Source organism: Sinohyriopsis cumingii, chromosome 18 (assembly GCF_028554795.1).
Source record: "Sinohyriopsis cumingii isolate HCF-2022 chromosome 18, ASM2855479v2, whole genome shotgun sequence".
Lineage (NCBI taxonomy): Eukaryota > Metazoa > Mollusca > Bivalvia > Unionida > Unionidae > Sinohyriopsis > Sinohyriopsis cumingii.
In genome coordinates this window covers 15,279,072-15,294,694 of record NC_142978.1, presented here as the reverse complement: position 1 = coordinate 15,294,694, position 15,623 = coordinate 15,279,072, and the positions used below count along the sequence as shown (strand labels likewise).

General features: G+C 35.6%; 1 protein-coding gene across 4 annotated transcripts in view; it reads right to left on the bottom strand.

Moving 5' to 3' along the window:
* LOC149776138 (cullin-2-like) overlaps nt 1–14,303 on the bottom strand; it is a 110,505-nt gene extending 96,202 nt beyond the window's left edge. For 2 of the 4 annotated variants that reach the window (XM_089942412.1, XM_089942411.1), the window contains exons 1-2: nt 14,167–14,303; nt 12,515–12,739 (exon numbers count right to left, since the gene is read on the bottom strand). The gene's annotated coding sequence lies outside the window, so the exon portion shown is untranslated. The remainder of the gene's footprint in view (nt 1–12,514; nt 12,740–14,166) is intronic. The other 2 variants (XM_089942413.1, XM_089942414.1) reach the window with 1 other exon arrangement.
* Between the last annotated feature and the right edge of the window lie 1,320 nt (nt 14,304–15,623).

The following is a 15,623-nucleotide window of genomic DNA, read 5'->3' as shown; positions in this document are numbered from 1 at the left end:
AGCAACCTATGCAGATATGTAGAAATAAGTGTGTGAGGATGGCAAAGTGATATTAAAAAGACAGAACACTGTCACTGAAAAAAGAAACAAAAGTCAGAAAAATATAATAGAGTTAATTTCTTTCAAAGAGAACACTCGTTCAACTTGCTTTAAGGAAGAAAACTTCCAGAATACTTGTATGTAGATTGCAAGGCATATGTCTACAGAGAGTGTGCTACTTGGCACAAGTGGAAGTAGTAAATGAAGAATTAACAGGAATTGGCACCAATCCCTGTATCTAAGGGAGATCACTCAGTCTAACTACTACCTAACTTCTGGCATTTTAATTAAAATTTTAGTCTGGAAGGGCTGGATTTGCAAGGTAGTAGTAGCTCTTCTAAGGTATTATCATTGGTTAACTGTTTAGAAGAAGAAATTGCTAAGTTCTGTGTACGTGTTTTAAATCTTTGAGGCTTTTTATTTTATTTTTAAAATTGGAATGGGGGCTAAAACCTGTGGGGAGGCTATCCAAGATGGCTACTAAAGTGGATTAATTTGAAATTAGAACTACACCTACCATATCTGAACTTCAGATGATACCAACTTAAACACATTATGCAAGTTTCTTTTTCAAAAGTCTATGGATATGTACTAGTCATATACATATAAGGATTTTACATTATACTGTCTATCAATGTTATGAACAAGCTGAAAATATAAGAATCATGGAAACATATTTAAATAACAGCCTTGTAGGTTCAGCACACTTAGCTCAACCTTTTCTGCATCATTTTCTGGCTTTAGTATGTCTGATATACCTGAAGATCAGAGCCACACAAATAATCTCATGCAGGAAAAGTCATGTTCAGAGTGAAAATGAAAACAATGGAATAGATGATGACTTGGAGTTATCCAATATGGCTGACATTTATCCAGAATTCCTGAGGGTCAAACATAATAAATACAGTATCACAGTGCATATAGATCCACAAAAGTTTGAGTTTGTTAAACATATATTGGATTCAGAACTTTGCATGACTTCATGCAGTTCAAAATGGTACTATCTACAGAACACAAGAGAAAAACACTATGACAGCTACATTGTATACAACAACATGTGTCCTACACATACAGGAGCTGAACAGTTTCACAAGGTTAGATGATATTATCTGTAAATGTAGACAGGATGAGAATACCCATGCTAAAGGCAGTTATGTGCTGACATCTACACCAGTAACTAGATGTAGTACCAAACATGAAACAGCTCTTAAAGTCTTTGACCTAGATGACTAAGGCAATAAAATTAACACCCCTCCAGAGTGTCAGGCAAATACACACTCCATAAATCATGACACAGTCCCAAACAGAAACAATGTCAGATGCTCAGACACAGACAATCCCAATACCAGCCAAACAAAATGTAAAATGACCATGCAAGTAACAACTGATACCCAAAGTAATCCTGCATTGCAAACAACAGTCCCCCCTCTCAGTCATGTGTCACACCTGTAACAGCAATAAGTGTACACATATGGCCCTCAGATGAGACAAGTCTGTTGCCTGCACCAACAACTGCATTTCTCAGTGCTCAGACAAATGTGTCAGCATCAGCTCGATTAGCTCACACAACTGAGACACCAATTTCAGCACCCCTTCCTCCAAGAGATGTGTCTGAAATACAAACCAGAGCCCAACACATGAAATCACTAGCCAGAAAAGATAAGAAGATAATTGACTCCTCAGTATCGAAAACTATAATACCAAGGAGACTTCTTAAAACATATGTACAGACTCTAAGAGGTGCAAAAATAGACAACATCACAGACAGAATAATGAATACTGACCTAACAAAATACAAAAATACAACCAAATTATTATTTTCATAGGTGGAAATGATGCCAGTGATGGAAGGTCACTAAATCAAATCAGAACAGATTTTGAAAGTTTACTATATGCTGCTAGGTATTGTAGTCCAGATACATGTAAAATAATGATATCAGGACTACCTCCTTGTGTGGACACCAGGGTGAAAGAAATCAATGATCTGATAATAGACATCTGTGAAGAATTCAACCTGCAGTACATTCCACAATACACATCTTTCTTTCTTCAGAACCAGGATGTCAACCTAAGCCTCTACCATAGAGCCAAACTTCATATAAGTAGAAATGGAACCTCTCAACTACTGAGAAATATTAACATGTATGTCCCCATTTTCAGGCACTATAATGAAGAGTACTGTCTCTACTGTGGAGAGACTGGGCATGTGACACAGGTATGCCATGATGGCAAACAGATTGAGTGCTTCAGGTGCCATAAATATGGACACAAAGACTTTGTCCATCAATGTATTATACATACTAGGAAGCTGGCAAAGAGGAGAATGCCAGTGCTTCATTTAAAAAAAATGTAAATGTACCTAGTGAGACTCTTGACTCTAACTATTCAATGGACACTGTTGTAAATGCAAAAATTAATAGATTTTCAGGGTCTGTATGTGGCTTTGACGATGTGATGTGATGTGTTTTGGATTTTTAATGTAGCTTTAACAATTTTTCAGTCATATCGCTACGATGTCTGCATTGTGGCAGTTTATAGTGATGTCTAGCACTGAGGCATCATGCCGCAGACATGTAGCATGATGTCCCACCCAGTCACATTATCCTGATACCAGGCCGACCAGTCCTAACACTAACCTCTTAATGCTGAGCGCCAATCGAGGCAGCTGTTAGTACCATTTCTGTAAGTCTTTGGTATGACTCGGCCTGGGATCGAACCCACAACCTCCCATATCCAGGAAGGAAGCTCTAACTACTAGGCCACCGGAGCGGTCGACTTTGAAGATGTTAATATATATGAACATTTAAATATAGAAATAGGATGTAAGAATGATAAAAGTAGTATGGAGACAATCTCACTGAGTACCCTATTGCATGATGACATACATAAAATTGATATGAAACTAAATGCAAAAAGTTTTAACATAGGTCACTTAAATGTACAAGGTATGGTAGAAAAAAATAGACCAGATTAAGTTAATGTTGTCTTCCAAGGAAAATAATATACATGTTTTAGGACTCAACGAAACCAAATTAAATGCTAATCACAATGATGATCTATTTCACTGTCAATGCTACAATAAACCATTACGCAGGGACATAGAGACAGCAGGGGTAGGTCTTGTATACATTAGAGAAGATGTAAATGCAGAAAGACGACTTGACTTGGAGTCACATGACTTGAGAGAATCTGGGTGGAAATTTTTCAAAATAATGCAAAATCATTCCTAGTTGGTTTCATTTATAGGCCACCTTCCTCCAAAGCAATTTGGAATGATAACTTTTTTTAAACAAATGAAAAATATTCCTGCACAGGAGAGAGAAACATATATACTTGGCGATGTAAATAAGGACCTACACATTACTCAAATAAGGAACAACTGGATGGAATTTACTGAATCATCAGGCTTAGTCCAGCTGGTAAATGAGCAAACAAGGGTAACATAAATATCACATTTATACCAAACTACCAGACAATGTGGCTTGTGTTAATGTACTGAATGTTGGTCTTAGTGACCACTATCCTACTTTTTTGACAAGAAAGGTTAAATACAAGAAAAATAAGAAAAATACACACAAAATGATCACTTTCAGATCGTTCAAATTTTTTAAAGAAGAACAATTTCTCAATGACCTATATAAAGTTACATGGAATAGATTCCAAAATTTGGATGACACAGATGAAGCTCTGAGAGTGTGGACTGACTTATTTATGGATGTAGTCTCTAAGCATGCACCACTGAAAGTACATAAAGAATGAAATCCAACCCAATTGGCTTACTAATAATGAAATCCTAGATGCTATGAAAACACAAGACCAATTCAAGGCAATGGGAAACCATGCACAATATAAAGTATGGAGAAATAAAATAACAAGTATGATTAAAAAAGCTAAAAAAAATCTTATTATCAATCATTTTTGAAAACAAAAGAGCAACACAAACTCCATTTGGAAAGTCTTCAATGAACTCACTGGAGGAACACAAAATGATCAGACGAATAAAATTCACTCATTTCTGGTAAACTGATGACACTGACACTGACATTGCAAATATTTTCAATGATTTTTTCACCAACACTGCCACAAAATTAAAAGAACCAGTGATAGAAAACAACTTTAATGAACTGAAAGAGTCCTGCAGCAGCAAAATCTCTAAGGATGTATGTTTCTCTATTCCACTGGTATTTAAAAAAAACTTTTGTTAAAAAATGTTACAGTGAACTTGATACCGAGAAAGCTTCAGGACTGGATCAGATTGGTCCATGACTCATTAAATCTTCTGCCTCTGCTATCTTAGATAGCATAACATTGAATCATAATCAATTTAAATACTGCAACCTCATCTGTCCCCAAAATATGGAAAACTGCAAAAGTAATTTCTGTTCACAAATCTGGTTCTAAGGATGATGTTGATAACTACCGACCAATCTCAATACTACAAAACTTGTCAAAATTGATTGAAAAACATGTCCATAACTTGTTCATGTCATATTCAACCAAACACTTGCTGTTACACCCTAATCAGTCAGGCTTTAGACAGAAACATTCATGTGAGATGGCCTTGATCTCCCTAACTGATAAATGGCTTCAACCACTTGACCAAGGTAGACTAATAGGATCCTTTTGAAGAAACTGAAAATCAACCAATGTGATGAAAGCACAGTTAGATGGTTTACTTCATACTTAAGTGTGAGAACACAACATGTTTATATAAATAATGTTCTGTCTGAACCTAGAACAGTTAGATATGGAGTATCACAAGGCTCAATTCTAGGTCCATTACTATTTATTTTATTTATTAATTACCTACCACTTCTACTAAGAGACTCAATATCATCTATAGATCTCTATGCAGATGAGACAGCATTGTCAGACATCCAAAACACAAAGCATGAACTTGAAATTTCTTTACAAAATGTCCTAAACAAACTGGACAACTGGTGCACATGCAATGGCATGGTGGTAAATACTGGTAGAACTAAAATATTACTTATCTCAACATGGCAAAAAAGGACAAATCTTGATAGTGATGAACTATGTCTGACATGGAAGAATAAAAATTTGCAAATGGTCTGTTAGACTACTTGGTGTTTTGATAGATAATAACCTATCATGGACTGAACATATCAAACATATCAGTAAAAAAAAGGTCAATTCAAGTTTATGGCTTCTTATTAGGATAAGACATTTTCTCCCTGAAAGGCACAGAAAACTATTTTATAACAGTTAAATACAACCCTATTTAGACTACTGTAATACAGTATGGGGTAATTCAAATGATAAAAACAGCAAAGCTGACATATCTTCAAAAAAGAGCATTAGGGCTAATATCACTCCAGAATGAAAGCAAGGAAAATTTAGTTGGTAAGTTCAAAATATTACCTATTAGACTGAATCTTCTGAGAAAAACCAAATTAATGTACAGGATATCCAATAATAGTGCTCCTGAATATTTACAATCACTATTCCAATATAGGCTACCTGCCAATACTCCCCACCTGCGATCCATATCTACCAAACAGGATAAAATTCCCAAACCAAATAAGGAATTATTTTTAAAAAAGTTTCCAATACTCCGAACTTTCCTCTGGAATAGTATTCCAGTTGAGATTAGAAATGCCCACTCTATTTCCTTCTTCCAAACCCAATATATCCAGTGGCTTCAGAGATGCAGCTAAAATAAATAAATTCCTTTATATGAGGGTCTCAAGGTAGATTAGTTCTAAGCTAATTGTGACACCCTCTTTAAATAAAGTCATTATTATTATTATTATTGTTATTATTATAGGGGAGGTAATTACTATAGTATGTATGCCTGTATATTCATGTGTATGTACATGTCAGTGCTGCACCGTGAGCACAGGATCAAAGTTTCCCCCGACTTTTGGTCCTACATCCCCCCAAATCCTTAGCCTGTTTTCACATTTTCATCAGGAAAAAATTAAAACTACATCTACAACATTTCTTTGGTGGATGTCCATTCAAATCTACACTGGCACTAGCAATGGCCAATGTCACTAAAGGTGATAAAAACTGGCAATGAAGACATTTTAAAAGGATCTATCTGCAATAAGTATTCAAGGTTTGTGCCAGCTGACCAAGCTGCAATATAATGTCTTCGACAGCAGCTAGTGCAACATATTTTCAAGGTCACATTTCACATATGGCAAGCAAGATTTAGTTTGAAGCTAACGAGGCTAATTATGCAGATGCAGAATTTGTCAAATAATGAACGATTTACTAATTTTAAAATAAAAGTAATTCAGGTAGGTATTTATAATAATAAATGCTGGTAGAAGAACACACAAATTAAAGGAAGATCTGAAATGGAAAATTCCATTGTGCTGCTCATTACTGGTTAACCAAATACTGAAACACATTAATGCTTTCATGAGTTACATGACAAAGAAACACATCTTTCTTCCTCTTAGAACAAATTTCATAACTAGGTAAGTCCAAATGTAAATTGTATTAGATGGCTTTTGGTAAAGACATCTTGCCTATTTCAGGAATGTTCAACACTTCCTCTTAGAACAAATTTCATAACAAGATAAGTCCAAATGTAAATTGTATTAGATGGACTTTGGTAAAGACATCTTGCTTATTTCAGGAATGTTCAACACTTCCTCTTAGAACAAATTTCATAACTAGATAAGTCCAAATGTAAATTGTATTAGATGGACTTTGGTAAGGACATGTTGCCTATTTCAGAACTGTTCAACATCAGTTGGTAATGCAAATAGACTTGACAGTGTGTGTGGATGTGATATAGCCAAATATCATGTATAGTATATAATAAGCAAAAAGTTATAAATATTACTATTCAAAAGCACCATGAAAGGAATCCACAAACATGGATATAAAATTCACAGGAATCTATCTATTGTTACAAAAAAGAATCCTTTGTTCATATTGCCAAACCATCTAAAAAAGTGCACTGTTGTATCATAATCCACATCTGGCCTGAGTACCTGTATGCTGTGATGCAATCAAATAGTCATGCTACCAGATTAGCAACAGCTGACCAACATTTGATGGCAGGAACATGAACAGCTACAATCGACTAATCAATGGCAAATTTTGATTTTTTTTACCATGTGTCCAGAACAAACAGTTTTGCTGAAACTTCAAAGAAAACTAATTACTTTTGAATCACCACTCATTCTGTATAAATACTAAGCAAATGAAACAAAAATTCAGTCTCAATGTTCAACAATTATTTATGTTGCTGTAACAATAACAAACAGGCATTTGTTTGGTCCTCCAAAACTGTTCTTTAGTGGTGACTGCAATAATACATGCACCCTTCATCAAAGCAAGGCAACTTCAATGAAAAAGAAAGCACCTTTCATCAAAGGAAGTTACCATCACACTTTAATAATAGCAATGGAATCTGATGGATTGTAACATTTTCCAAAGTGACACATAAATGTTTACCTTTCAGGGATGGTCCTGGCTTTTAAAAAGCTGTCGCCAAAAAAATCGCCAACCTCAATATTTGGTCGTCAATTTTCAAAAAGTGTCGCCAGATCAAGTAGTGTACATTTTTTCAAGTGTTAATTTAGTCTATTAATGTAACAGACAATGAAAATTACAAAAGATGGGTAGTTAATACTCTAATTACAACAAGTATTAACAAAATGTTACACAGTGTTACATGAAGATCCGTCGCGATTTTAGGGCTGCCCACTTGTTGAATGCAGTTTCAAAGTCTAATTTTTCACACCTGTACATGCTGATTCTCATTAAATTCTCGAGAGATGAGATGCAGAGTTTATTTCTGATGTCAGTTTTTATGAGGTTCATCTTACTGAATCCACGTTCACAGTCTACAGTGCTGACAGGTGACACCAGTAGTCTCTCAGCAGCCCCACTCCCCTCATGGCTAGCTTCACAAAGCTTGTAGTGAATTGCTTCCTAATTCCCAAGAATGATCACTGAATGCTGTATAAATTTTCTCGACAAGCAAAATATGATCTCCATTCCCACGAATGAAACCTACATGAGTCAACACCTGGCAATATTGGACCGTATATATAAGCATAAATTCACACCCAATTTAGGGATTCTTTCACTCCTGTATTTTGAGAAATAAATAATTGTTATTAATTATGCAAAACTGTTTTTTTTCTGCTATTTCTTGTTGCGGAGTTTAAGTCTCTGCAGCTGTAACATGGATTGATGGCAAAAGGAAAAGATCAATGAGTGAAATGCTGCACTGGCGACAGATATAATTGTGACTGAGATTTTTTTCCATTTGCTTTGTATTTATACGCAGTAGTCGGTACTTCAAAGGTTATCAGTTTTCTATGAAGGTTCAGCAAAACTATTATATTGGTATATGTGAAAAAAACAAAAACAACAGAAGGATTAGCCATTCAATTAATTGTATCTGTTCTATTCGCGTCTTCAGAAGTCGGTCAGTTGTAGGTATAGTTCGGTAGCATGACTGACAGTATCACAGCATACAGTACTCAGCCCAGATGTCATCATAGCAGATTATGATGTAACAATACACTGTAAAGATGGGGTTGTCAATACGAACAAAGGATCGTTTGTGTAACAGATTGATTTCAATGCATTGCTTAGTCAAGTTTGTGGCTTCCTTTCGTTCTCCCTTTTAATGTATCCAGTCCAAATCCATGATTGTATGTACAAATTAAATAACCAGAAAGTCTGTCGCCAAAAAAATCGCCAGATGGGATATTTTCGTCGCCAATAAGGAAAAAAATCGCAATTTGCGACATTGGCGAAGCCCAGGACGATCCCTGCCTTTATAAAAACCATTTATGCATATGATCGCTAACAACAGGAGCATAAACACAAATTAAATTTCTAATCTTTTGAAACCACTGATATCTGGCTATCAAGTTAATTGAATCAGTTAAACTATTTAATTTGTTCACATTTTCATTCCCTATGAACAGCCTCATCCCTGAGGTAGCCTTGGAAAGATGATAGCCGTCTCCAGTTGACCAAAATTTAGGCCCATGTAAGTCTATGTGCATGTAGCACATGAACAACTATAGCCACGTACTATTGGCAACAAGACTGCAATTAATTATTAAGTAACACATGTTTGCTGATATAGATCAAAGCAGGACTACCATTGTTTTATATGTGTCATTTGTGTTTTCTAATGGGATGTGACTGATACATGAATTTTATAACATGTGATCTATACTTGAATTCATTGTTTTTTCAGATACATGTACAGTACTTAAAGCATTACAGAATGTACGACACAAAAGTAAGTTGTCAATATACAATTTTATTTCAGTCTCGTTATCACTCAATCAAAAGCAAGTATTTGTACCCACTTTTATTACTCCCTCACAGATATTTGTTGGGTACTTGCATCTTTTTCTTTAACTAACTGACTGGCTGCTTATAACACGGTTCAGTATATAACATGGTTGGGATCTATGGACCCCTACCATTGTGTTATAGTAGTGTCATACTGTATTTTAGATGCAACAGATCACAACATTGAGATAGTATTGAGCATTGTAATTAACATGTTGCACTAAAAGAAAATCACCTGCCTCAATATTTTGTCACCAATTTTCAAAAAAAGTGTCATTACTTTTGTAATAAAGTGCTACTCATTTATCTTGACATCCTCTGGCCCAAAGTAATGTTGTTGACATAAGCGGATGTTTTGATAAGTGTTCGGAGGATGGGGGAGGAAACTGAAAATAATGAAATTTCGCATACAAGTAAAAATTTTAAGAGGTGACCTGTAGTCACTGACTAAGATTTACACAGAAAGAAAAAAAACTAATGGAAATTTTGATCAGATGAAGACAAAACTTGTCTGAAATACACTAGTATATGGACAGCTTACATTTGTGTAGTACACTCCATAATGTGTTAAGTACTGTACATTTACATGAAAAAAATCCATGAATTCAAGTATTAGATCATATGTTAGAAAATTCATGTCACAGTCACATCCCATTAGAAAACACAAATAACACATATATATATAAAATGGTAGTCCTCATTTGATCTGTATCCCACTGTCAACAAACACTTCACTAAACAATTCACTCCAATCTTCAATGCCCCTAGTAGCATGTATTTGTACAGTTGTTTACATGTTACATGTACATGTACTTAAATTGGCCTAGATCATGTACAAGGGGAAGAGGCTGTTCTTTAATTAATACAGAATAGAAAATTTATTTACCAACTGTGGCAGAATAGACAGAGAGATATGTAGATATACAGTATGTACAGACAGACATGTGAGCAGAGACCATGAAAATATTCCTGACTGATCATTTTGGGGATCATCATAAGGTCTGGAACTAAATATTGTGTCATTAATATTAACAAAATACGTGTAGAACTATGTTATTGTCTTCATCATAAAATGTTGATTAGGTTAACATGGTCATATTCCGACCAATAGGGTAATTCTGACTGTAAATGTACTTCCTGCTGTTTACAATAAAGATTGACAAATCACTTGCTCTATTCCATGTTTTTCTTTGTGCACATATGTATGCAAACCTGTAATGATGTTTCCAGGTGGCTTAGGGCATCATCTAACTAAATGACATAATTGCCTTGTAAGACTCTCTTCCACGTGAGTTGAAAAGTGGCATTTATGAAATTTTTTATTCAGGAACCAAGTCAGGCAACAGTCATCCAAGGTTTGTATAGCTTTCAATAATATAATTATTATGTTATCAAAGCTTTAACCATATGCTTTCTCTCTCTAAAAACTACAAACGACATTTTTTTTCACAAATAACAATAATATACAATGTTCTATATCGTGGATGGATTTACGCCAGGTTATTTTGCACAACAGGGCAATTCCGACCTAGAACACGCTAAAAGACATTATAGACTTTTGATTGGCTTTTACGGGATTTACAAGGAATAATATGTAGATAGAAATTAAATAAATAGAAAAATAAATGTATGAACATAAAGAAAGACAGAAAAGCTAACTATACACAATTGTGTAGATAACAATATCGCTTTTAATCTGCTATTTATCTATCTAAAAATAAAATCAAAAATATGAAAACCATTAAAAGATGTGCTTTTAAATCTGTAACGGTAAAACAACTGTATCTTACAAATGAAATTTGTGTATGTACAGTCCATATATGAGGTTGGAATGCACCACTGGGGTCCAAGACAACTTGAGATTGGGAATCTCTATAGATCGTTGTTGAGGCCTCCACGAAAGGGTTCGGCATTACCAAGCACCAATTTCTTTTGAAAACAGCTCATCTATGTAAATCATCACATTTAAAGACCCCTTTCAAAAATGGTATCATTGGCGATGATTGGTGGAGGAGTTTTAAATCAAGACACCCTGATCTGGTATTAAGAAAACCAGAAAAACTTAACATCTCTCGTGCAAGAATGATGAATAAAATGGTGGTGCATACATTTTTCGAAGATGTGGGCAAAAGAATTTCTGTGCTCAACTTGGACGATGAACCACATGTCATCTGTAACTGTGATAAAACTGGTAAACAAATGCAACACATAACCAGTCTCAGGATGTGCTATGTGGGGAGAAAGAAATATCTTAGACAAGACATCAGACAGCAAAGAAAATGTCAGAATTACTGCGTGTATTAATGCTGCAGGATATTCTATGCCACCCATGTGTATTGTAAAAGGAAAAACACCAAGGTGCCTCCATGCCTTGAAGCTCCACTGGGTACAACTTGGACCTACCAAAAGAAAGCATGGATGTGTGATGTGCTGGGATTTGAGTGGTTCCAGGGATTATTTCTAAAACATTGTGGCCCAGATAGGCCTCAGTTGCTGATTGTTGATAGCCATGCATCTCATGAAGTTTTGGATCTTCTAGAAGAGGCCAAAAAGGAAAACATTTACATTCTGTCTCTACCACCACATAGAGCATATGTTTTGCAGCCTCTTGATCGGACAGTGTTTGGTCCTTTCAGCAAAGCATACAATCATGCCTGCACCGATTTTTTAGCTGAAAATACAGGCCTAACAGTAAATAAATGTTTATGGCCGAGGCTATTTAAGTATGCTTGGCCAGCAGCATTTACAAAGCAAAATATCAGGAAAGGATTTCAGGCTACTGGAATATGTCCATTGGATATGTCTGCCATACAAGAGAGTGCATATCAGCCATCCACAGTGTACAAGCGGGAACACACCCTGAACTTGCCTTTGGGCACAGCTTCTTCTTCATCAGTTTCTGACCAATTTCCTATCCCTGTCTCTGTCCTTAACCTACAACTTGAAGAAAATAGCCAATCAATCAATTTCAGCACATTGCCCATACTGGTTTCTAGCCAAACATATACTATAAATTCTATCACATCATCTGCTTTTACACAAAGATACCCTTCAGAACCCATCGTGTTTGTAAACATGCCAACAGATTTGTTTAAGTCTGCATCCAACCCCTGCAATGCAGTAAGTGGCTCTGACATTTATATTCATTCCACATCACCTAATATGGTACCTTTTATAGAAAAGTACAATCCTAATGGACCAGGTAGCAAATGATGTTCTGATGTCCCTGGCAAACGGAAACTCTTCTGAAGTAGAGATCTAAGAAGCTACTTCTGTTCTGGTGTCCCAGGCAAATGGAAACTCTTCTGAAGTAGAGATCTAAGAAGCTACTTCTGTTCTGGTGTCCCAGGCAAATGGAAACTCTTCTGCAGCTGATATGGGCAGTGAATGTAACCTGCAAGAAGGATCAGATTCCCTCTCAGGAAAGCATACATGGAGTTCTACATGATAAAATGATCAGGAAAATATTTTTGGAATTACACCCAAAAATCAAGTCAAAAGCATTAACATGTCACAGGCTTTTGACATCTGATTAAATTAACAAAGATAAGAGAAATGCTGAAGTTTTAAAGTCAACGAAAGCAGCTGAGGAGGAGGAGAGGAAGAGAAAAGCTTTAGAAAAGAAGGAGAGGATAGGAAAAAGAGAGGGGAACAAGAAAGATAATTAAAACTAAATTAATAAATTTTCAGTAATTTGATTCTTATTAAATTAAATTAATACACCTTGTCATACATTTCTGCATCAATATTTTGGAGGAACAGTGATGCGAAAAATTGTTTTTTGCCTGTAGTCACCGATCTCTCTCTCTCTCTTGTTTATAGTACTTTACATACATACATACATACATTTACAACGAAATACACAATGACAATAGTGTTCTTCTTGAATTGACAAGAGTACATCAAACACAAATCAGTTTAAAGCTTCTTTATCACACTAAGAAGGATGGCCTGAATCATCTTTGTAGATCCTACGTTTTTGTGCTTGTGAGATTTAAACTTTATCACACATTTTTAAAAACACAGGGGTCAGCATTTCCCCATGGTGGTTGGAGTTACACATATCAAAGGTCGGAATAAGCCACACACGGTCAGATTTACCGCCTGCATATATAATCATAATAAAAGCTTGTTTCATTACAAAGGGCTCAAATTATATACTTTTTGAAGAATGAAACTTGTTGCAAGAAACCCAATCTACTGCTCCCTGTATCGTACTTTGGCATGCAGTAGTCGGCTTCAATAACATAGTTGTCGATATCCTGTCAACGACCTAAGTGGTCAGAATATGACCAGATTACCCACGGGCAAATACATGCCTCTTCACCTTATTTTTAAGATATACTGTCAAAGTTTTTCAGGATCTACCAAAATTCATTTTAATTAACTCATCTTCAATTTCTCCAAGTTTGATACAAAAACCTCTTCTCCTTGCCACTGAATGAACTATTCACAAGTGTCATTGACTTTGTTTTACTACATACATACTCTGTATTACTGTTAACTACATTAAAATCTGTGGACAAAAAGATATGGTTTGTTTTAACTTCATTCATTCGCTCACTCACGTCTAAAAGTTGCAGGATACTTAACCGAGTCAAAAGAGGAACATCACAATCACTACAATGTTTATCCATTTCTTCACAATCAGAGTACCATCACCCACCCACCGGTACTAAACTGTGCACTACCAGTAAGCATATCCCGTAATATGAAAGTGACAGAACACCATACTATGATACTCGGACCGTAAACTGGGTAATGCAACCATAAATAGAAAACTGAAAATGAAGAAGACACTAGCATGAAAAGACCATATACCGTTGTAAGTATGTCTTTGGAAAAGAATATGATGATCAATGAGATAGTCTTCACACATCGACCAATAATTTCCCAACTTTCACTCTCCTGCCGTCATAGCAGAGTAGGTCGCCATTACAATACCACGAGAAGTCAACGAGAAAAACTTCATATTGTCTGGTTTACAGATCATTTATCTCTGAACATTTACAATAGGCGATTTAAGAATAACCCGTCTACATGCTACAGGGTCTAAACAGGTTTCAACTGAGTTTTTTTTTGTGTGTTGCTGTTGTGTCAACGACTTGTGGATGGAACCTGAAATCGGAAACAGAATCGTCCGTCCCCGAGCGTGCCATAACAATTATAGCAATTAATATCAATTTATGGATATGACTATATAATCACCCCAAGACTTTCGAATAAAAAAAGACACCTCAGATTATTTTGTACAGTAGCAGCAGAGAGGGTGAACAGACCATAGAATTCCGACAAAACAAATAAAACAAACAAATAAAATCATCTCGTAGAAAGGTCCAGATTTTACAAATGAACTTTCCTTGAGATGTTTATTTTTGCAATGACCGATTGTGCTAATAAAACCTCAGTTCGAAATAGTAGCTGAAAAAATAAAGTACTCTACGTGTTTATTTATTTCTTGTTTATTTTTTTGACGACCAACGTTGGTAGGTACCCTCTCTGCTGCTCCTCTTCTGCTGATATTAATTAAATTATTATGTTATAATAAAATGGTACATCCAGAATCTCATACTGCAAGAACAGCACGAGAACGATTAGAAACAATTAAAAAATTTCTTCCTGTCAGAGACTCATTTAGAAAAAATCTGCAAGCGCAGCAAGAATCAAAAGTTGAGTACGAAGAAGACACTAAAAAACTATTTAAACCCGTCACTGCAGCTACTAAGAAAGCTGCGGCGGCTGCTGAAAAAACTATATGGGGAGATATTGCGGAGGAAGATGAGAAGAGGAAAAAGGGTATTTTTCCGGTATTAGAACAAACTGCGGTGCAGGCTGAAAAAACAGCAAGAAGAACCAAACAAACAAAAAAGATTTTACGAGACCTTCCAACTGACATAGCCGCGGCTCAGCCTCCACCTGTTGGTGAGGAAATACTTGAAGGTATTGGAGAACTTCGTACTGAAGTCGCCGATGTGAGAAAAAAACTTGCATCTAAATCCAAATCAGGAGGAGAGAGCTTAAAATTAATTGCAAGATTTAACGAAGGAGTTGTTGAGCAAATTAGAAACACTGAAAGAGAGAAATTACCTGAGATGATATCAAAAAATATATCTAATAAATCTAATTTTTTAAAACCCTTTTATGGAAAAACAACTGATGATGATTTCATTAAATGGATATATCGCGTATATTACAATAAAAAACAAGCTAGAGGTCAAGAATTTAAAAGATTTAATGAAGAAGTAAATAGACTTAGAGGGAGACGGGAACAACCAAAA